The sequence below is a fragment of the Trichosurus vulpecula genome, chromosome 9, assembly GCF_011100635.1.
Source record: "Trichosurus vulpecula isolate mTriVul1 chromosome 9, mTriVul1.pri, whole genome shotgun sequence".
NCBI lineage: Eukaryota > Metazoa > Chordata > Mammalia > Diprotodontia > Phalangeridae > Trichosurus > Trichosurus vulpecula.
Window position 1 is genome coordinate 135,109,347 of NC_050581.1, and position 24,765 is coordinate 135,134,111.

A 24,765-nucleotide genomic window follows, 5' to 3' on the forward strand; every position below is an offset into this window, starting at 1 on the left:
AATTCCAAAAAAGATTATACTAAACTGGGAAGGATAACTGAAATGATGAAATATCAGAATCATGACTCACCATTCTCTCATTAAATTGCAACAACACAAAAGTGAAGATTAAATCCTGTCTAACAGGGTAACATTAAAAATTTTGCCTAAATGTATGTATATGAATACATATATAGATGTAATATAGATTATATCTATATTTGAATAGATTAGTTTACATATATGTGTACATATGAATATATGTGTAAAATTTTCTGTTTTCTCCTTTTAAATTTATGCACACGTGTGTGTTTTACGGTGTGTGTGTGTGTTTGTAATTTGAATCAGTATAAAATAGGATCATGGAAATATTTCTTTATAGCTTATATGAAAATAATTTTGGTGATTTTAGCTAATAAGTGACTCAGTACAAGTCTGCAATGTTTCTCTGCTACTAAAACATCTAATGAAGTATTAATTCTTCAGTTGATATACAGAGTATAGATCAAGAATATCAGTGATCATTATACTACCCCATGCTGATCAGACCACAATTAAGATGTTGTATACAGTTCTGCGAGATGCATTTTTAAAGTTATATCAACACAGTAAAGTGCACACAGAAGTGAACAACCAGAATTTTGGAGGGAATAGGAAATATATCCTTTGAAAAATAGCTGTAAGAAATGAGGAGGCCTAGTTTAGACTGGGGAATAGAAAATGGGTATATAGTGGAGAGAACATGCTACACAAGGTAAACCTATACCCTCTTCCATTTTAGAGACCTTGAAATATTTGCAGATAATTATAGCATGTTCTCACTCAAGAAAGTGTAGTGACGGCAGAAGTATCAATGGTTATGAAACATAAGAAGCAACCATATCTAAGCTAAATATGAAGATACACTTTCTTGAAATTCATTTTGGTCTATCCAACAATACATTGTGCTGTCTCAGCTGACAGTAAAAATCCTGCCCTGTTACTGCAAATGTTGGAGAAGTCTCACATAATCATCTTTCAAGAATGTTTATTGGGGAATTCTTGAACTGAGTGAGAGGATGGAGTATGTCAGTGGTGTCATACTCAAATAGAAAACCCGATTGCTTCATATAGACTTAGAAAACCACAAATTTACAGTTTTTGTTGTTTTATAGTTTAATTTAGCTTGTTAAACATTTCCCAATTACATTTTAGTCTGATTCTTGTGGCCACTGGTTTAATACTATAAGAACTTGTTAGGAATATTGTGTGCAAAGCACAAAACTAGTAGCTAAAAGAGATATTAAACTTAGAAAATAATGTGCCCTTGCGATTTAGTACCTTACAGATTTATTAACGATAAGCTACCACAATTCAATTCAGTTCGACTCAACAAACTTTTATGAATATCATCTAGGTCCTGGAACAACAGAAACAAAAAAAAAATGAAATATTGTCCCTGCCCTGAAAGAGGGGATATAACATTGTAGCAACAATGTTGCTAGCAGCTCCTTGGGGGTGTAAGACCAACAACACCAGCACACAGGAAGGCTGCTAGCAGAAGTTCTTTTATCTGCTTTTCTAAGAAAAGCAACTTCAAGGGGTTAACAATCTCACTTTAATTAAACATATATATAACATTCACTTAGTTCAAGGGGAAAAGCCAGCACCCTGAACTTCAGAGAGAATACCTATAGACTGATTATAGGTAATAGTTTAATCAATCATTATGAATACCTACAAACAGGGGCAATCTTCTGTCTGGGGCAACAGCCAGACAATTTTGTGGATTCCCGTTAAAGAACTTCCAAAATACCCATGGTAATTATAGAAAATAGACAAAGGCAGGAGGAGCTAGAGAGTGTATCACTATTAATTGGTGGATATTTTTTGGTTTTCTGCTTAATAATGAGCTTGGGAGCTGAGCCAATGTTATACCCAAACATAAGTTTGTGTATTGATCATTTCCCAATCACATATAGGTCCCAATATTCTTGTTTTGGCTTTCATAGGTCATAGTATCTTGAATTATGACTCATTATCTAAGTTATGATTGTAAACAGGTCACCATGTCCAGGCTTCCACATTTCACACAGTTTAAATTTTTATGGCTTTTCACTTATTACCGTATTTTATGGCTTTTCCCAAATACAAACCCTACAGATGTTATTGGAAATATTTGAGCTAAAAAGAGTGGAACATCTTTTATTTAATTCAATTCAACAAGCACAATTTGAGAAATTTTAGTAAGACATGAATAAGACAAGTGATGAATCTGAATTGTAATGTACAGGTACTTTAAGGAATGAAATTAAATACAAGCAAGTGTCAAATTATATGCTTCTGTCACTAAATGTTTAAACTGGCTAGTCAGCAAGTCAATGTGTTGGTCAATCAAGACAAATTGATTAAGTAGTTATTTTTTTTCCTTTAAAACATTGAAATAAGGAAGTTTCTTTTAGGTAATTTAAGATCCTTCTTTTCTTCTAAGGACCTGAATGTAGCAATTTATAATGACGAGAGACAAACAGACATAAAAAGAGATAGATAGAGAGGAAGAAAGAAAGAAAGAAAGAAAGAAAGAAAGAAAGAAAGAAAGAAAGAAAGAAAGAAAGGAAGGAAGGAAGGAAGGAAGGAAGGAAACAAGAAGGGAAGAAATAAGGAAGGAAGGAAGGAAGGAAAGAAAGAAAGCAAAGAAAGAAAGAAAGCAAAGAAGGAAGGAAGGAAGAAAAAGGCACTTGATGCTGTTTCTTATTACATTTTTGAGATTTCATTTGTCCTGTTAAGCTCATCTCTGGGCTTCTTAATATTCTTCCATTACTTTATTTTCATGTTCATTTCTACTTCAGTTCTCCAATCCTTTTAGGACATCTACCTTTGGTGTTGTTTGGCTCAAAAACCATACCAATGGATTTCTGGTCCCAAATAACGTAACATTCTGTCATTAGAAGGCTGATCATAAACTAACTTCATTGGAAATGAGGAAGAAGTTGTCTTTGCTCAAAAAAGGATACCTCCCCCCACCCACTACCTGTTTTCTTTCCTGTGATTACTTTCATTTGATCTTTCTTTTTTCCAGGTTAACTTTTGCTTTACCCTAGATATAGAAAATAAAATGCATTTTTCCTCACTATTATCCTGTTAAAGTTATCAACAACCACAACAACAATCCTAATCTTCCAAGTTTGATGACTTTTGGCATATTTGACATATTTGGAATAATTGAAAGTGGTATACATGAAAGACCATTGGAATTAGAAATCCAACACCAAAGTTAAATCTCCACCTATGACAGTTCTAACTTATCTTAGTCATGTAACCTTGTACAACTGCCTTAAACAACTCCAAGCCTCAGTTTCCTCATGAGGACAATAATATTTGGACCACTTATTTTACTAGGTTCTGAAGCTTTAGAAACAATAAAGTGATATATTAATATAAATTATTATTTTAATAAAGTTTTCACAGATTTTATTGAAACTGAATGTAAAAAGATGATTGGACTCAACTTGTAATGAAAAATTCTTAAAGCTTTTTATAGGATGAAACAAGACAGAATTTTGAAATAATAATGATAATAATTATTAATATTATTTTGCTATTTGGAGATGCCATCATTTCAATCTATTGCAACTGTTTTGGGGGACCTTCAAATTTACAAGGAAGAATTAATCCAGATCCAAAATATCAAAAGTGATAAGTTATTTTAAAATGGATGCCTTTGACCTCAAATGAGGGAAGCCACTTAATTTCTTAGAGTTGGACAAATGAGGCAGACAGGTAAAGAGCTACCACTAATACAAAAACCTGAGAGAGGCAAGACTGAAAGAAGTTTTCTCAAGAAAAAGGATCCATCTATGACTATCTAAGTCATGGCCTCTTGCCAAGATTATCTTACAGCCATAGCAGAAGGAAGGGGATCAATGATCATTCAAGAGGATCCCAAAAGATCAGATTGTATGCCTTCAACACTCTTATAGATTTTAATAAGGATCCTCCTACATTGATCTCACTCAATAAGGTTACTCTGGTGAAGTAGATTAAGTATTTATCGGAGCAGTAGCATCTTGCTTAAGTCTGGACAGTTGGACAGTTTGGTTTATTTTTGCACCTAGAGAGCTGGAGAGTTGATAAAAGTATTAACTGCATACTTTTGTAGAAAAAATCATGAAAACTGGTCAATTATTCCAGTTGCTAAATTAGGTTATTAGTCATTTGACCATCTTTGAATATCTATGATTGCTAAAAATCCACTGAAGCACAATTATGAGCCACAAGAGATTGTGTGAGAATTGGAAAGGTTTTATTTACAGTAGGATATGTTTTCCTGGAAATTATATTTTTTCCTGTTTTTCCAAGGTATCACTTTCAATGAAATATATATATATATATATATATATCTTCCCAAAGAAGTGTGTATGTGCGTGTGTGTGTGTGTGTGTGTGTGTGTGTGTGTGTAATACAAGGCAATATATTGTGGAGACTGAGCTGGCTTCAAAGCCTGGAAGTCATAAGTTTTGCCTCTTACCTATACTTACAAACTCAAGTCATTTAACTTCCTAGTGTTCTAGGCTACTTTCTAACACAGTAAGTTGCAAGAAAGTGGTGACTTGCGTTGATGAAAGGAGTTTCCCTCTCTAGGAGTTCCCTGTAGCACACAGACCCAGGTTCTATCCCCAAAAGCCACAATCAGACAGATGCCAGTTCGCTAGGACTCTGGCAGTTTGTAACAAAGAAGATTCAGGTACTGGGAAAGTCATGGTGATGTTTAGGCAAGAAGAAGGGAGAATCTCTAAAGCAGACATTCCTTACTGTGATAAGGGCTACGTTCAAATGAATATTTTTTTTTTTGGTGGGAGAGAAGGACCTCTTATAGCCATGTGTCAGCAAATCCTATTCTTACTTTCTTTCCTAGATGGCAATGTTAATATTGGAAGCTTCAAGGAGATTCAGTGCTTTGAGTCAAATATTGTAATAGTACATCCATTGACATTAGACTCCAAATAGTGTAAAAAATGGTTTCCATGGTGGTCCTTTAAGGTCCTTCACTTTCACACCCAGAAAATACTTTCCTGAGACACTGTATGAAAAATTAACAAACATACTTCCATTTTTACTGAAATTCCTTAGGGCTATAGAAACCCTAATTCTTTAAAAGTAAAACATAACTGGAAATTCTGCAACTGCAAAGCAATATTGGGATTTGAAAGGCACCAACAGAGCTCAGCATTCTTAAAGAATGTTTCATATGGAGTGAAACCCTTAATTAGCCAGTCGTGTTGGTGCATCTTATCCAAAACTAATCAGCAAAATCCCCATTGATACCTGCTGATTCTTTTCTAAATTTCACCAAGTAATACGGCTGTCTAGATAAAAGAAAATCTATTCACTGGAAAATTTCTTCCAAAAATGACATAAACTTCCAAGCTTTCCTGAAAACAGGAAAATTATACAAATTGTTCCCAAGAACTTCTATTAAAGAATATACAGTAAACATGCAAAGTGACAAAGCAAATATACTGATAACTACAAATATGGGAGTTAGAGACCTTCATTGTTTTCCACTCAATTAGCTGGACGTTTCATATTTATTTTTCCCCCATTTCTGCTTTTCTTGGCCAAATCATTTCTCACATATTCCCTAGATCTAAAACAAATCCCACTTCTAACATGAAACCTTTCCATTGATTTTTCCTTTCTCTAATATTTTTATGTCACCTGGAGACTGATTAAAAAAACAGAACTTCAAAGTACTCAGAGATTTTTTTGCTCTTGATGCAATGGAAACGCCAGTGAAGTTCTCCATTGGAGTCTGTGAACTTGGGCTTAATTCTGACCTCAATTACTTCATATCTGGCCTAGTAAATGCTTCAGTTCTTTGATCTTCAGTTTCCTCACTGGTCTTATTCCATCTCTTAACCTATGAAAAATAAAAGAGTTCCCTGGGAGATGATGTTATTAACACCTTGATTTTATAGATTGTGTATCTGAGGTTCAGGGAAGTAAGATAAGTTGCCCAAGGTCATTGGCACATAATGACAGATCTGGTTTGTCCATGACCTTACCCTTGCCCAAGCCTGCCAAAGCTAGAACTAAAGTTAAAACCTACTCCTAATCTAAATTTCTTTCTACTCTGTCCTATAGCTTTTCACATATAGACATAAAAAATTGGAGTTGTAACTAAGGCAGGTGGTATATAGTCTTTGAGCTGGAATGTAGAGGATGTTTCATCTTCCACTGGTCTCCTGGTCCCATCTACTCATAGAGTAGGCCTTTGAGTCACATTCCACATGTTCACATATTTCCATTCCTTTTGCCTAAGACTCAATTCCCATGCTAGTCCTCACATACATATTTAATGTATAATCTACATACCTAGTACTTCCTCCTAAGCATTGAAATAGATTGAGTTATCAAGAGGCATAAGCTTTGGCAGGTCTGTAAGTTGCAGCCTATGATACACACTGCCTATTATCTATCACTACTCCCTCCAATCAGATTGTGCTATGCCACTCATGATAGTTGATGAATGTTAGTGGTTTTCTGAAGATTTCCTCCCATCTTTTCCCTCAGCCTTCTCTTCCTCCCAGGGGAACTCCTTTCCAATCCAGGTAGGTCAAATGTATTTACTCCTGTGGCAGCGATCTCTCCAGTAGCTGTGGAAGATTTTATCTCTTTCCAGCTGTAATGATTGTATGATCCCCTTCCCCTATCCATCTGTGTTAATTCCATCGCCCCCTCCCCACCCATCTTCCCTGCAAATCACAGGCACAGCTACACAGAATGCTAGTTTTGACTTTGATTGATACAACTCAAAATAGCAATGACTAAAACAATTTTATCTTATGTGATATTTGTTGAGTTTTCTGCTAGTTGAATCCTTTTGTTAATTATGTCATTGATCCTCAAATACAATAAATTTCACTTGTTTAAACTATACCAGCTCATTAGAAACACAACAAAAGTTGAACAGTCTGAATTCTCAGTGGGATAGACACAATTGGTTTGTGAAACAAAGAAATTTATTTTTTCAACATAAATCACCTCTGGCCTTGGTTTTGTGTGGATGTGGGAAAGGCTCCTTATATCCTGAACAAAATGTTTACCAGTGAAGGTAGGCTATGTTGAACATGCAATATTTCTTATGCTGTTTGTTTACTTTCCTAGTTAGAGTCTATATTTATATTAAGATGACTCTTTAGTTGTAAAGGAAATACTACACGAGAAGAGAAAAGGATGGGAAGGATGCAAGGATAAGAAAGAAGTCAGAGAGTCAAAGCTGAGATACTTCACAAAACAGATAATTTATATTGGATAATAATGCATTGATTATCATTCAGAAATAAAGAACACATTTTTAAATATAATTAAAGAATTTAATGGACTTCAAAGCAAAACTTATTTCCTGACTATTGTTTTTGTTTTTAATTTATTTATTTTCAGCTTTCAACATTCACTTCCACAAGATTTTGAATTCAAAATTTTCTCCCCATCCCTCCTCTCCCCAGCCCCAGAACAATGTGCATTCTGATTATTCCTGCCTCCAATCTGCGGTCTATTCTATTATCCCCTCCCCCCCCACCTTATTCCCTTCCTCCCTGCTTTTTCTATAGGGTAAGATAGATACCTAATTAAGTGTGTATGTTATTGCCTCCTTAAGCCAAATCCAATGAAAGTAAGGGTCCCTTATTCCCTCTCACCTCCCCCATCTTCCCCTCGTTTGTATAAGCTCTTTCTTGCCTCTTTTATGTAAGATGATTTACTTCATTCTACCTCTCCCTTTCTCTTTCTCTGAGTACCTTCCTCTCAACACTTAATTTTATTTTGTAGTTATCAATCCTTCACATTCAGCTCACCCTGTGCCCTCTGTCTACACACACTCACACACACACATGAACATATATACATATACACATATACATACATATACAGACACAGATACATATATACATATGTGTGTATATATATATATATATATATATATATATATATGTATGTATATATTCCCTCTAACTACCCTAACACTGAGAAAGGTCTCATGAGTTACGAATATTATTTTTCCATGAAGGAATGTAAACAGTTCAACTTTAATAAGTCCTTTATGGTTTCTCTTTCCTGTTTACCTTTTCATGCTTCCCTTGATTCTTGTCTTTGAAAGTCAGATTTTCTTTTTAGCTCTGGTCTTTTCATTGAGAATGCTTGGACATCCTCTATTTCTTTGAAATTCCATTTTTTCCTCTAAAGTATTATACTCAGTTTTTCTGGGGAGGTGATTTTTGGTTTTAATCCTACCTCTTTTGACCTCTGTAATATCATATTCCATAGCCTACGATCCCTTAGTGTAGAAGCTGCTAAATCTTGTGTTATATTGATTCTATTTCCACAATACTTGAATTGTTTCTTCCTGGCTCCTCGTAATATTTTCTCTTTGATCTGGAATATATCTGGAATTTGGCTGTAATATTCCTATTTTTCCTTTTGGGATCTCTGTCAGGGTGTGATTGGTAGATTCTTTCCATTTCTATTTTACCTTCTGGTTCTAGAATATCAGGGCAGTTTTCCTTTATAATTTATTGAAAAAAGATTTCTAGTCTCTTTTTTTTAATCATAGTTTTCAGGTAGTCAAATTCTTTTTAAATTATGCCTCTTGGATCTATTTTCCAGGTCAGTTGTTTTTCCAATGAGATATTTCACATTGTCTTCTATTTTTTCAATCTTTTTTTTCTTTTTAAATTTATTTATTTTAAGTTTACAACATTAAGTTCCACATGTTTTTGAGTTTCAAACTTTCTCCCCCTCTCTTTCCTTCTCCCTCCCCACCCAAGACAGCATGCAATCCGATATAGGTTCTACATATGCCTTTACACTAAACATATTTTCACAATAGTCAAGTTGTACAGAAGAATTATAAACAGTGGAATGAACCATGAGAAAGAAGAAACAAAACAGAAACAAAAACAAAAAGAGAGAGAGAGGGCAAGTAGTTTGCTTCAATCTGCATTCAGACTCCATAATTCTTTCTCTAGATGTGGATTGTTCTTTCCACCATCAATCTTTTGGAGTTGTCTTAGAACCTTGCATTACTGAGGAGAGCCGAGTCCATCAAAGCTCCTCATCACAGATACAATGTGTCTGTAATTGTGTATAATATTCTCCTGGTTCTGCTCCCCTCACTCAGCATCAGTTCATATAAGTCTTTCCAAGTCATTATGAAGTCCATCTGCTCCTCCTTTCTTATAGCACAATAGTATTCCATTACCTTCTTATACCACAACTTGTTTAGCCATTCCCCAATTGATGGGCATCCCTTTGAATTCCAATTCTTTGCCACCACAAAAAGAGCTGCTATAACGATTTTTGTACATATGAGTCCTTTTTCCCATTTCTTCCTCGTAAGGCAAATAGAGGTTAAATGACTTGCCCAGGGTTCACACAAAATGTTTGCGATCATATTTGAACTGAAGTCTTCCTCATTTCATGCCCAGCACTCTATCTACTGATCCACCTAGCTGCCTCATAAAGCTCTTTAAAAGAATGAATCCACCCCAAGGCTCTAATACTCTTTGAATAAATCTATTTCTTTTTCCCTTTGTGTCTCTTACAGTTGTTAAGAGTTAGTCCATCCTTTGGGGCGACCTCTAGGTTTGCAATAATGTTTGATAATGGTTGGTGTGTTATTTGATTTAATTATCATTCTAGCTATGCATGTAATAAATAATACAGCACTGGAAGAAATAGCAGGATGAAAAATTGAGAGAAACTTGGTAACATCTACAAGAACAGATATAGAGTAAATTAAGCAGAAAAGTAGAAGCAGGAAAAATACATACATACATATATATATATACATACATATATACATACATACATATATATACACACACATATACATACTCCCATACATACATATATACAAACGTATATCTATATACACACATATATACACACACGTACATATATATATATACACACACAAAGAAGAACATAACGAAAGTGTAAAGAAAAGTAAAATGAAACTAAACAGTGATGCTAATGATCAAGAAGCTTGAAGTGTGAGATTATAGATGGATAGAGTATGTATATGCTATATATACATATATATACACACGCATATAAACATATATATTTCACACATATTTATCTATCTAGACACACATCCACATACACTCATACCTCTCTCTGTGTCCAAACACCATAAGACAGTGTTGTTATATTGGTTGTTTTAGCCAAACTAATCTTCTTCGTCTTTTAAAATGTCTGCTACTTTTTTCATAATGGTGGGGGGAAGGGTTCATGGACAGAATTTGACGTCACAGGAAGCATAAAGACCATCAAGTCCACCATTATCTCTTATTTTATAGATGATGGACATAGAAAGGGTTAAATGGCTAGCTCTGGGTTACATAGCTTGCAAGTATTTGAGGCAGAATTTTAATTTAGGTCTTGACAGCAGGTCCAGTGTCATATCCAAAACACTACTCTACCTCTGTAAGGGCAAATGAATCGGGATAAGATACTTTTGGAAATGAATGTGATAGAAAACAAAAAGTATCAATCATTTTTAATTGATAAAAATAAAATACTAAGACATTTATATAACCAGTTAACTCTTCATAATCAGTCAACAAATATACGTAGGTACTGTGAGTAAGTGAAAAGTACATCAAATACTTTTCTCCCCTTGGTTTGGTTAGAAATATATTTCCATAAAGAACTAACAACAATATTTTAGGAGAATTGAATTATTATTTCCACCTTTAGTGGAAATGCAATAACTGACATGAACAATAAAAAGTGCTTCAGTTTACAAAATTTCTCAAATTCTCCTTTGCTGAATCAAAAGGGCCTATGAATATTGGGGTCATAACTTAAAAAGAAGCAAAGAACTGCTCTTTTTTCCCCTTTAAGTCTTTCAGGACCTCTTCCCCATCATCTTCAGAATCAGTCATCCACACAAGATAATCTGATGCTTTATATATAGACAATATAAATTTCCAAAATATTGGCAATATGAGATAGAATGTCTGCTCCTTAAGGGCAAAGGTCATTTCATTTTTTCTCGTATTCCCATCACCAGGCATAGTCCTTGATACAAAGTTGGCCCTGGAGAAATAGTTTCTAGTTGGTTGATTGGTTGATGTTTTCCCCAGATATTAAGAAGGATTATTTCTATTTTATTATCACTTCTTGATATAGACTTTTTGGAGTTGGATAGTACTGCCTGTCTGATATTAATCCACTGCATCATTTTTCTAGTTTCCATTTTGATGGGGTTACATTTCCACACAAGAATGAATCCTGTCAGGGGAAAGAGGTAACAATATTCACGAAAGAAAAAGACATTGTCAAAGTACTCAGAATCCAGTTTGGGGTGCCATTCTCATCTGATCATTCTCTTCTCCAAGCCCAAATGGCCAATATTTTTAAAATTCCTGTTGTCTGGTGAAAATGAAACACAAGAGCAATCTGGTTGGGATAAATTAATGCAACACTCCCTCCACCCTTGAATACATACACATCAGGGGCATGGTTTTTAAAATGTTTGACATTTGGTTTAAGAAAAGATAATTATGACTTCCAGGGGTGGAGCCAAGACTACGGCTGAAAAGCAGGGACTTGCGTGAGCTCCCCACCAGGTCCCTCCAAAAAACTATAAAAAATGGCTCTGAAAAAATTCTAGAACTGCAGAACCCACAAAATAGCAGAGGAAAGCAGGGATGTAGCCCAGGACAGCCTGGATGATCGCTGGATGAGATCTATCACGCACGAAGCAGAGGGGAGTGGAGCTCAGCGTGGGCAGCGGCAGGACCAACCAGACCAGTAGCAGGCTGGAACAGGCCCTAGCACCCTGAATCAGTGAGCTGTGGCAGTTACCAGACTTCTTAACCCACAAACATCAAAGACAACAGAGAAGGTTAGTGGGAAAAGCTGCGGGGGACAGAGTTCGGAGTTCGGCCACTGTCCCAGGGGCAGCGGGGGAGGGACAGCTACAGAACTACAGCTGCAGTTAATTCTGGCCCCAGGCCCACATGGTGGGAGGAATTAAGTGGCAAAACAGAGCAGGAGTGCAGAGCCTGCTTAAGATTTGCGTCAGGTCCGGGTTGGTGGTTCTTGAGGAAGGAGGAGTGCTGGTGTGGCAGAGCTGGCTGTAATAGCTCTGAAACCAACAGCGCATGCCCCCAAGCTTGGATCATAGTACTCTTTACTCTATAAGCAGTCATACCCCGCTGAAAAACTCAAGGGTCAAGTAAGTTGGCTGGGAATATGGACAGGCAGCAAAAACGCACTCAGATTCAGTCTCAGACTTTGGAATTTTCCTTTGCTGACAAAGAAGACCAAAACATACAGCCAGAAGAAGTCAACAAAGTCAAAGAGCCTACATCAAAAGCCTCCAAGAAAAACATGAACTGGTCTCAGGCCATGGAAGAGCTCAAAAAGGATTTGGAAAAGCAAGTTAGAGAAGTAGAGGAAAAATCGGGAAGAGAAATGAGGATGATGTGAGAAAACCATGAAAAACAAGTCAATGACTTGCTAAAGGAGACCCAAAAAATACTGAAAAAAGATATTGAAGAAAACAACACTTTAAAAAATAGACTAAGTCAAATGGCAAAAGAGCTCCAAAAAGCCAATTAGGAGAAGAATGCCATGAAAGGCAGAATTAGCCAAATGGAAAAGGAGGTGCAAAAGACCACTGAAGAAAATACTACCTTAAAAAGGAGATTGGAACAAGTGGAAGCTAGTGACTTTATGAGAAATCAAGATATTATAAAACAGAACCAAAGGAATGAAAAAGTGGAAGACAATGTAAAATATCTCATTGGAAAAACCGCTGACCTAGAAAATAGATCCAGGAGAGATAATTTAAAAATTATTGGACTACCTGAAAGCATTAATCAAAAAAAGAGCCTAGACATTATGTTTCAAGAAATTATCAGGGAGAACTTCCCTGATATTCTAGAGCCAGAAGGTAAAATAGAAATTGAAAGAATCCACCGATTGCCTTCTCAAATAGATCCCAAAAAGAAAACTTCTAGGAACATTGTCACCAAATTCCAGAGCTCCCAGGTCAAGGAGAAAATACTGCAAGCAGCCAGAAAGAAACAATTTGAGTACTGTGGAAAAAACAATCAGGATAGCACAGGATCTGACAGCTTCCACATTAAGGGAACGAAGGGCTTGGAATACAATATTCCGGAGGTCAGTGGAGCTAGGATTAAAACCAAGAATCACCTACCCATAAAAACTGAGTATCATGCTCCAAGGCAAAATATGGATTTTCAATAAAATAGAGGACTTTCAAGCTATCTCAGTGAAAAGGCCAGAGCTGAATAGAAAATTTGACTTTCAAACACAAGAATCAAGAGAAGCATGAAAAGGTAAACAAGAAAGAGAAATCATAAGGGACTTACTAAAGTTGAACTGTTTTGTTTACACTCCTACATGGAAAGATGATCTGTATGATTCATGAGACCTCAATATCATAGTAGCTGAAAGGAATATGCATATATATGTGTATATATATATATATATATATATATATATATATATATGTATATATATATATACATATGTATATATGTGTGTATACATATATACATGTCTGTGTATGTATGTATATATGTACATGTGTGTATATGCATATATGTATGTATGTATGTATACACACACAGAGGGCACAGGGTGAGTTGAATATGAAGGGATGATATCTAAAAGAATAAAATCAAATTAAGGGATAAGAGAGGAATATATTGAGAGAGGGAGAAAGGGAGAGATAGAATGGCGTAAATTATCTTGCATAAAAGTGGCAAGAAAAAGTGATTCTCTAGGAAGGGAAGAGGGGGCAGGTGAGGAGGAATGAGTAAATCTTGCTCTCATTGGATTTGACCTGAGGAGGAAATACCATACACCCTCAATTTGGTATCTTACCCCACAGGAAAGTAGGAGGAAGAAGATAAAAAAGGGGGGATGATAGAAGGGAGGGAGGATGGGGGGAGGAGGTAATCAAAAACACTTTTGAAAAGGGACAGGGTCAAGGGAGAAAATTCATTAAAAGGGTATAGGTTAGGAAGGAGCAAAACATAGTTAATCTTTCACAACATAAGTATAGTGGAAGGGTTTTACATAATGATACGCATGCGACCTATGTTGAATTGCTTGCCTTCTTTGGAAGGGTGGGTGGGGAGGGAAGAGGGGAGAGAATTTGGAATTCAAAGTTTTAAAAACAGACGTTCAAAAACAACAACAAAGAAAAAAAATTTTGCATGCAACTGGGAAATAAGATACACAGGACATGGGGCATAGAAATTTGTCTTGCCCCACAAGAGAAGAAGGGAAAGGGGGAAGGGAGAGGAGTGGGGTAACAGATGGGAAGGCTGACTGGGGAATGGTGCAACCAGAATATATGCCATCTTGGAGTGGGCGGGAGGGTAGAAATGGGGAGAAATTTTGTAATTCAAACTCTTGTGAAAATCAATGCTGAAAAATAAATATATTAAATAAATTAAATAAAATTTTAAAAAAGGACATCAACTTTAAAGCTATAAAAAAGATAATTATGCACGCATATATGATTTACTTTCACTTAGTCTCTCTCTCTTTCTCTACATACACACAGACACACATACACACACACGTGTGTGTGTATGTGTGTTTTGTGAGTGTATGTGTGCATGATGTAACTGACAATAGTGGTTAACAAAGGAAATTCAGGGTCCAGAAAACCTGGATTTAAGTTCTGCATGTGTCGTATATTAGGTATTTGACTACAGGTTAGTCACTCAAACTCTTGGTGCCTCCAGTCATCTTATGAGGGATTAAATAGAATAAATATTGATTTGTAACAGGAGAGGGAGTTTCCTACGTGGGCAATTAAAAAAAATAGGATATGATATTCCTAGGAAAATACTGGAACAAGGATATTTCTAGGTTTAGTTACACTGTGAAATCACCCTATTTACTATTTTCTTAAATCAGAGGATTTTGAATTGAAAAAGATTTTGGAAGGTCAACCCCATCCATTGATTGACTAGGAGACTGAAGCCCTGAAAAGTTAAAGAATATGCCTAAATTCACACAACGAACAAAGGAAGGAACTAAGTAATGACGGAAGGAAGGTAGCTATCTAACTAGCAAAGTCATGATTTGTATCCAACCTCTCCACTTGTAAATGTCGTAATCATTGTATTGAACCGTGTTCTCTTTCAAGATACATCTGGGGGACAGAAATCCCAACTCTGGGAGTAAGATTTGCATGCTCTAATAACTGAGCTAACCAGGCTGCTAACCTTCCTGCTGTAAAATGATGACTTTTCTCTTAGTTTTCTCTCAAACCACTGTTAACATTTTGGAAAAAAGGCAATAAAATCTCTTTATTCCTTTGGCATTTTTAGTGATAATATGTATCAATAATGGTTCATTTAAAGTGTTCTAGTAATGAATATATACATTTGTGTTTGTATACCTCACTCATTTTAGAATCCATTTAAATATTTTTCCCACCACATCGAGAATAAATTTGACTGACTCTCCACAGCATTTCAAAAGTCTGCTTTGAAATTATGAGCATAACATGTTTGCAAAATGGAGGCTCTTAATAGAATTTTTCAAACCTTCCCTTTGTTCAGTAGGCTATGATTAACAGATTTTATCTTCCCCGCAATGTGTAGATTGATACTGATAATTGCAACAGGAGTTCAAGCTTCATTCAGAATGTATGAATTAACATTAATCAAGAGGGAAGTGCATATTAATTTGCTTTGTTTCATAAGACAGTTCCCATGTGCTATAATTGTAACACCCTGCACAGGAATCTGTCTTCATTTCAGCCTGTGTCTCACTGTATTCCCCAATGGGTGACACTTGGATCAAACATTAAGAGTTAAATTTAGATATGAGTCTTTCTCCATTTCTAAACTATTCTATAAATTCCACTCACAATCACAGAATCTAAAAGTGAAGGCAACTGTTCCCCATTCAATTTTCTAGCTCATTTTATATTTTGCATCCCATCTGCCTTCCTAACATTAGGCACTCAAAATTTATTTTTAGCAGTTGAGAACAAACAGCAACAATAATGAAAAGGAAGTAAACTCCAACCTCCAAATCTAATGCCAAATGGGTTAAATTGAAGCTCAAAAGTCTTAAAATTTTTTTTATAAGGAGCAGGGGAATGCATCTTTTTTTCCTGAAACAAAAGTGGGGGAGGCCATCTTATCTATGCCTTGGATATTACAATAGAAAAGGAAAGTCAGCCTAAATTGTTACTTTAAATATTTATCTAAAATATAAACAATTGTTATGCTTTGTGATGTCATAAAACTGTCTTTAAAAGCCACTATTGATTTATTTTATTTAACATTTTTTTGTCATTAATACTTCTTCAGTTACAAAAGTTCAGGTCCCTAGTATGTATTTTCTCTTGGCAAAATAAAATATTTTTTTCTTTTTTTTTCCTTTAAGACACTGGTCCAGTGACATATAAGTATGCCTCGTTTATCAATGTAATGATGAATCTTGCTCCTTGCCACTCCATTAATATGACCACTTAAGCTCTAGTCCAGACCTTTGGGCCAATATGGTTCCAAGATAAAGGATCAATAAGGACATGTGGAGTCTCAGCTCATATAAGTCAGCATTTCCAACCTTGTTGTTGATATCACTCTAAGGTTTTGTCTTGTTCTTCTTAATCACTTTTCATCACAAAACTGTACTTTCTTCCTTGTAATTAGGTCTCCTTCTTAACTCCCCAGGCTTGAAGAATCCACTTTGTTTCCCTGATCAGCATCTTAGTTTTCCAGTTACTGGAGTTCTGCCTTGCTCTCATAAATCCTTCTAGTAACCTTAGACTGCCCACTCCTGTATCACTGCTTTGTCATGTTGGAGAGGTTTCCATAGCTCAATGAAACTATGGTCTATGTCTTGCAGGGTTACCCAAGACAGACAGGTCATAGTGGAGAGTTCTGACAAAAGGTACTCTACAGGAGAAGGAAATGACAAACTATCCAAGTATCTTGGCCAAGTAAACCCTATGGACGATATTAACATGATAAAAGAGATGACATCAGAAGATAAGTTCCTCAGGTCAGAAGGTGTTTAAAGTGCTACTGGGGAAGAATAAAGGACAACTACACATAGTTCAAGTACTAATGAAGCAGCTGGGCAGAAGCTGAAAGGAAGCTCAGCTCCAAATTTGTCTGGTGATGAAAGTCCATTGCTTCAAATATAATATGACTTAGGAACCTGGAATGTAAGATCTACAAACCAAGGAAAACTGGATGTCTTCAAAGAGGAGATGGAAAGATTAAACATTGACATTTGGGTGTCAGTGAACTCTGATTGACAGGAATGGGTGAATTGAATTCAGATGATCTTTACATATACTACTGTGGACAAGAATCCCTTAGAAGAAATGGAGTAGCCCTCATAGTCCATAACAGGTTGAGAAAAGCACTACTGGACCACAATCTCAAAAATGACAGAATATCTGTTTGAGTTTATGGCAAAACATTCAACATCACAATAATGCAAGTCTATGCTTCAAGCACTGATGCAGAAGAGGTCAAAGTTGATCAGTTCTATGAAGACTTAGAATATATTCAAGAAATAACACTAAAAATATGTCACATTCATTATAAGGGATTGGAATGTAAAACCAGGAAATAAAAAATAATTGAAATAACAGGCAAGTTTGTCCTTGGAGTACGAAATGAAGTAGGGCAGAGACTAATAGAGTTTTGTCAAGATAACTTACTAGTCATAAGATACACTTTTTTTCAAAAACCCAAAAGATGACTCTACACATAAACATCACCTGATGGTCAATATATGGTTGAGACTATGAATTTCTTATTGCAAAATCAGATTTAGATTGAAGAAAGTAAAGAAAACCATCAGATTACATAGATAAGACTGAAATATCATCTCTTATGTATATGAAGTAGAAGTGATAAATGAATTTAAGAGATTAAATTTAGTAGATAAAGTGCTGGAAGAACTATAGACGGAGGTTTATGGTATTGTACAGGAGACAACAGCAGCAGGAACCGCGACCACAACAACAACAACAAAACACCCCAAATATAAAGAAGAGTAGAAAGCAAAATGGCTGTCTTATGAGGCTTTACGAATAGCTGGGGGAAAAAGCAATAGGCAAAGGAGAAAGGGAAAGATATATCCACTTGAATGCAGAATTCCAAAGACTAATGAGGAGAGATAAGAAGGTATTCTGAAATGAGCAGTGCAAAGAAACATAATAAAACAACAGAATGGAAAAGAGAAGAGATCTCTCCAACAAAAGGAAAGATATCAAGGAATGTTTCATATGAAAATGGACATGATAAAAGATAAAAATAATAGGGACCTACCAGAAGCAAAAGAGATTAAAAAGAGGTGAGGAAAAAAGCACAGAAACGAACTATACAAGAAAGATCTTAATATCACCAATAACCAGGAGGGTGTGATTACTCTCTAGAGCCAGACATCCTGGAGAATGAAGCCAAGTGGGTCCTAGGAATCATTGCTAACAATAAAGCTAGTGGAAGTAATAAATCTCCAGCCGAACTACTTTAAATTCTAAAAGATAATGCTATTAAAGTAATGCACCTAATATGCTAGCAAATTTGGAAAACTCAACAGTGACCACTGGATTGGGAAACATCGGTTTACATCCTAATCTTAAAGAAGGGCTATGCCAAAGAGTACTTAAATTACTAAACAATTGTGCTCATTTCACATGCCAACAAGGTTATGCTTAAGATTTTGGAAGCTAAGCTTCAACAATATGCGAATCAAGAATTGCCAGAAGTGAAGGCTGGTTTTCAAAAAGATCAAATTGCCAACATTTGCTGGATTATGAAGAAACAAGGGAGTTCCAGAAATATATATATATACACATATATATGTGTATATATATATATGTATATATGCATATATATAAATAATATATATGCGTATATATATATATATATAAATTCTGTTTCATTGACTACACTAAAGTCCTTGACTTTGTTGATCACAACAAAATATGATAAGTCTTCAGAAATGGGAGTACCATATCAACTTCTTGTCTCCTAAGGAATCTGTATAAGATCCAATAGGCAACAATTAGAACCAAACATGGAACAACTGATTGGTTTAAAATTGGTAAAGGAGTAAGACAAGGATGTATATTGTCACTTTATTTATTTAACTTATATGCAGAATATGTCATGTGAAATATCAGGTTAGATGAATCAAAATGTAGAATTACATTTGCTGGGAAAAATATCAACCATCTAAGTTAAGTGAGAGAAATAGCAAAAATCTCAGATATGCAGATGAGACCCTTCTCATCAGAAAGTGAAGAAGAAGCCTCTTGATGAGGGTGAAGGAATGGCTTGAAGCTTGACAAAAATCAAATGAAGATTTTGGCAACTAGTCTTGTGACTTTCTGGCAAATAGAGGGAGAAGAAATTGAAGCACTGCCAGATTTTATATACTCGGGGTCCGGGATCATTGCAGATGTTGGCTGCAGACTTGAAATTAAACGATGTTTGCTCCTTGTAAGGAAAGCTATGACCAATGTGGACAACATACTAAAAACAGATGCTTTACCTGCCAACAAAGGTCTGTATAGTCAAAGCTATGGTTTTTCCAATATCAATGTAAGGTTGTGAGAGACTATAAGGAAAGCTGAGTAGCACAGAAAAAACACTTTAGAATTGTGATGCTGGAGAAGACTTTTTACAATCCCTTGGAAAGCAAGAAGATCAAATCAGTTAATGCTTATAGAAATTATATCAGATTATTCACTGAAAGGTCAAATACTGAAGCTGAAGCTTAAATACTTTAGTCACATAATGAGATGATGGGGCTCAATGGAAAAGAACCTGATGTTAAGAAAGACTGAAGGCAAGAGTACAAGGTGACAGCAGTGGGTAAGACGGAGAGATAGTGTCATAGAAACAATGAACATGAACTTGGACAGACTTCAAGAAATAGTGGAGAACAGAAGAATATGATGTACTGTGGTCCATAAGGTCACAAAGAGTTGGATGTTACTGAACAATTACTGTACAATGACAAATCTTTGACTGATAGGGTCTTAAAACTTGGTGCCTGACATTCCTGGAACTGACTGCCTACATCCTTGTCTATATCTCTCTCTAATGACTCAGCCAACCTATCCTCTGCTTACCTTTGAGAACACTTACTTAGTGACGGACCAGTCTGTCATTGACTGCTTGCCTACTTGACCTTTTGCTCCTTGCCTTTCACCTAATTCTACTGCCACCAGCTCAAGTGCTATATTACTAATTGCCACTCTGAACATCTTTCTAATTATTTTTACAAACTTCCCTGATATTCCATCTATCCAGATATGTTCTTTTTAAAAAAAAATTTGGAAGGGGGAAGGCAAGGCAATTTGAGTTAAGTGACTTGCCCAAGGTCACACAGCTAGTAAGTGTGTCAAGTATATGAGGCCGGATTTGAACTCAGGTCCTCCTGACTCCAGGACCGGTGCTCTAGTCACCTCACCACCTAGCTGCTCCCAGGTATGTTCTTTACACCCATCACTGGGATGTTTCCCACATCATCTCTCTTGAACTCATGATTGTACTTATTCTTTCAGGGTCCTTGAGATTCCTGGCCTGGACTTTTTTGTGATGACCCATATCCTCATTACTGACATCTAAGGGATGAAAGGATTTTTATAATATTGTCCTTTCCTATCTTTATAAGTTATAGGATTTAGAGCTGGAAGTGATCTTAGGGATCATCTAGTCATTTACTGGGAAGGAAACTAGGACTCGGAAAGGCCAAGTGGCTTACCAAGATCATACATGTAGTAAGAAATAACACCAAGATCAAAACCTAAATCTTCTGACTTCTCCTCCCATGTTCTTTCCACTCACTAACATTAAATAATTTAAGCACAAAAAAAGCTGTTAAAAAAGTCATTTTAGGGTTATCTTCCCAAAATATAATAAAAGTATCAGTACTTTTTTGTATAGTATAGCTTGATTAGAATTTAACTTCTTTTAGTCATAAGAGAGCTATATTGAAGAGTCACAGATACTGGGAAGGAGGGAAGGAAAGAAGGAAAGAAAGAAGGAAGGAAGGAAGGAAGAAAAGAAGGAAGGAGAGAGGGAGGGAGGAAACATGCATTTATTAAACACTTACTATGTGGTGGGTACTGTGCTAAGACCCTTACAAGAATTATCTTATTTAATCCTCTCAACAACCTTAGGAAATAGAGACTATTATTATACCCATTTTATGGTTGAGAATGTCAGGGCAGATGATAAGTGACTTGAACAGAAGGTAAGAACTTGTACCAAATCTCATATATAATAAATGTGTCAAATTGAATTTGGATTCAGGTCTTCCAGATTTTAAATCCCAGTGCACTGTCCATCATACCACTTAGCTATTAAATTTTTCATAGCCTTAGTTTAATCTTCTACAAAGTGTCAATACTAAGCTTGAACCACCTATCTGCCTGATAACCCTGAATGGTGCCAAAACAGATTTCTAGCCTTTGGGTAAGGTAAGAATTTGGGTAAGAATCTGTGAGTAAAACAGAAGAATCAATTCACTTCAAATAAAATGTCACTGATGGGATAGGTTCAAGGAAAGGTACTTAAAAACATTTTTATTATAGGATTCAAGAAAAGGACCCTAGTCATCACCACAAACCACTTTCTTCTGTTTTACAAATGCAGAAATCAAAGCCTATAGAAAGTCAATGAATCCCCCAAGGACACAAGCCTAATGAATGGCAGAGCTATGATTCAGATTTAGGTCCTTTGACTCTAAAAAACGGTTTCTGCCTCTCTACCAGGGTTCAAAGATCAGTCACCATATATGGTGAGTCTAGTGAATCAATCAACGATTCAATCAATAAATATTTAATAAGTATTTACTAGGTGCCAAACACTATGCTAGAGCCTGGAGAAAGAAAAACAAAAATCAGTTACTCATTTCCTCAAAGGGCTTAGGGCGTTTTGGGGAAAATGTCTATATCCAACAATCTGAGTCTAGAACTTCTACATTTTTCCTCTATACTTCCATGCTGTCTAACCTCCTCTTGAAAGTACTATATGCTTCTTTTTCATTCTTTTCCCCTTGCTCACCCCAATTAAGTGGCCCTGGACTGCTATAGTTTTTGAGGTTTTGTGTCTGAATGGTTGAGATCTTCTTAAATAAATACTTGAACATGCTTGGAAAATGTCATATTTGGCTGCAGAGATAATTTTTTGGTCTCTTTTTAGTTTTTCACTAGGTTCCTTCAAAACTCAGCTCAAATCTCACTTTCTGGAGGCCTTTCCCTGGGCCGTTCCATCTGGTAATACCTTCCCTTCCAGGTTAACTTCTATGTATATAGCTACCATGTATTTTGTTATTTTCATTTGTTTTGTTCCTTTAGAATATGAGCACTTGAAGAAAATGACTGACCTCAAAGAAAAGATCAAGTGGGGAAGAAATAACATTGTTTAGGAGTAAACCAAACCAAACCAAGCAGGATTAATAGAACATATGGGTTCTAATCTTGCCTCTGAATCTCAACTATTTATGTCACCATGGAAGAGTCAGTCAACCTGTCAGTAAATATCTAAGTACCTACTATGTGCCAATGACTGTTAAGCACTTCCTTCCTTCCCTCCTTCCCAGTGTCTGTGACTCTTCAACATAACTCTCATGACTAAAAGAGGTTAAATTCTAATCAGTCCATACTGTATAAAAAAGTACTGATTCTTTTATTATATTTTGGAAAGATAATCATAAAAATGCCTTTTAAAAATTTTTTGTGCTTAAAAAATAGGTAAAAAACAATTCCTGTTCTCTAAGAACTCAAAATCTCAAGTGGCATATAAAATGCAAATGACTAAATATGAACAAAGTCAATTACCATCTGTGAAGCTCTTTTTTAACCTTTTGTCATCTGCAAAATGAAACACATGGACCAAGTGTCTTAAATCTAGGATCCTTATGATATGGATTATAATGATGGCTTTACTTCTTCCTAATTGTTTGACATTAGGAAAGTCATTTAATCTCTCTGAGACTCATTATTTTCCCATAAAAATAAGGAGTTAGACAACCTTAAAGATTTCTCCACTGTGCTATTGACAGATCCATGCAAACAAAGCCCACTGCCTGAGGCACATAAAGGTTAAGTGATTTACCCAGGATCACTTAGCAAGTGTGAGTAAGTGGGATTTGAATGTAGGTCAAATGCTGTTTTTAAGCATAGCTTTTTAGCCACTGAGTTTTTTGCTGAAAAAAAAATGAGATAACATAAAAGCTTAACAGTTGAGAAATATTTGATTTGTCAGTTCTTCTCAACTTGGATTGGGTTCTTCTATTTCTCTACTTATCACAACCTAGTACCTTCTTGGAATGATGACATTCTCTCAGGGAATGAGCTATGTCTTTTGGTAATTAAAGGTTTGCAAATTATTGTAATTCCTGAAGATGAATTACTTCACTAATGTTGTGCTAACCTTCAGACATACAATTTGAGCCAGAGAAATAAAAAATACATGGGAATCTAGAAAATAACCTATTTAAACATTTTGCTACTTGTCTTTTCATTTGGCTTTTTAATGATATGCTTGGGTAATATTTTCTCTTCTTGATATTTTCACATGTTGAGCAAGGAGTAAACTTAGAGCTGGCATTAGAGGATGCTTATCTTACACCATGGATCAGGAAGGAATTTTCATCATTAACAACTTTCTGGATACTACTATATATGAATATTGTACAAAGGGAAATTGAGAAATTACATAGCTATTTTAGGCTGCATTTTAGGAATCAACATTATGGGAAAAATTGAAACATGTTTTTCTCCAAATCATTATGCCCAATACCTTTTACCTCTAGCTCCCAGACAAACTAAATGCTTCAGCAAGATAAAAATAATTTCTTTTGGTAATTTTAAAACATTCCTGTCCAAATCATTCTACTAGGGCTATACCAGTGGCTAAATGAAATATTTATCAATCAACCAGTAGTACGGGCTGCCTAATGCCAAATGACCAACTTGACTGATAGATTTACTGAATTTGCGGCTTTTTGACTGGCTGAATACATTAACTTAACTCAAATAATTAATAGTAATTTAGCTTAACTGAAGGAAAGATGAGGTAGTGATAATAGGCTAAACCCGGAACCAAGAATACCTGGGTTCAAGGCTTGTGTGTGAGATATCCTAGCAGAGTGCCTCACTGCAATGAAATCATGGCTTTAGCCATAAATAAATCATGACTTGTAGCAAGATGTAGGTTCCCTGTTTATCTCTTTTAATTAGGTCTATTTTTGTTATTGTTTTGTCTCAAATCATGATAGCTACTCCTATCACTTTTACTGCAGCTGAACCATAATAGATTATGCTCCAGCCTCCTTCTTCCTTCCTTCCTTCCTTCCTTTCTTTCCAAGCTCCACTTAATGGCTGCATTTTGGGCCCTCTGGGCTAAGAGTGAATGTCAATGGTAATTGTTTCTCTTTGGAATGACTGACATCTTAAAGAGGCGTATTCACTGAATGGGCACTACCTCACTCTAAGTGAGGACATAAAAAGGACTGAGCCTAAAAGAACAAGGTCTCCCATTGCATCCTGGGTCATCTCCAGTCATCCTGATGAATATCAGGTCACTGAATCCAGATGGTTCTGGAGGAGAAAGTGAGGTTGGTGACTTTGCACAGCCCTTTCTCATACAAATCAAAGTCTGCTCCTTTATGACTCAGAAATGAGTATAGGCATTTTTTTTTTCCTGAACAGCATCTGGTCCTGCATCTAGTACTAGCATTGAGGTCCCCTGTAAT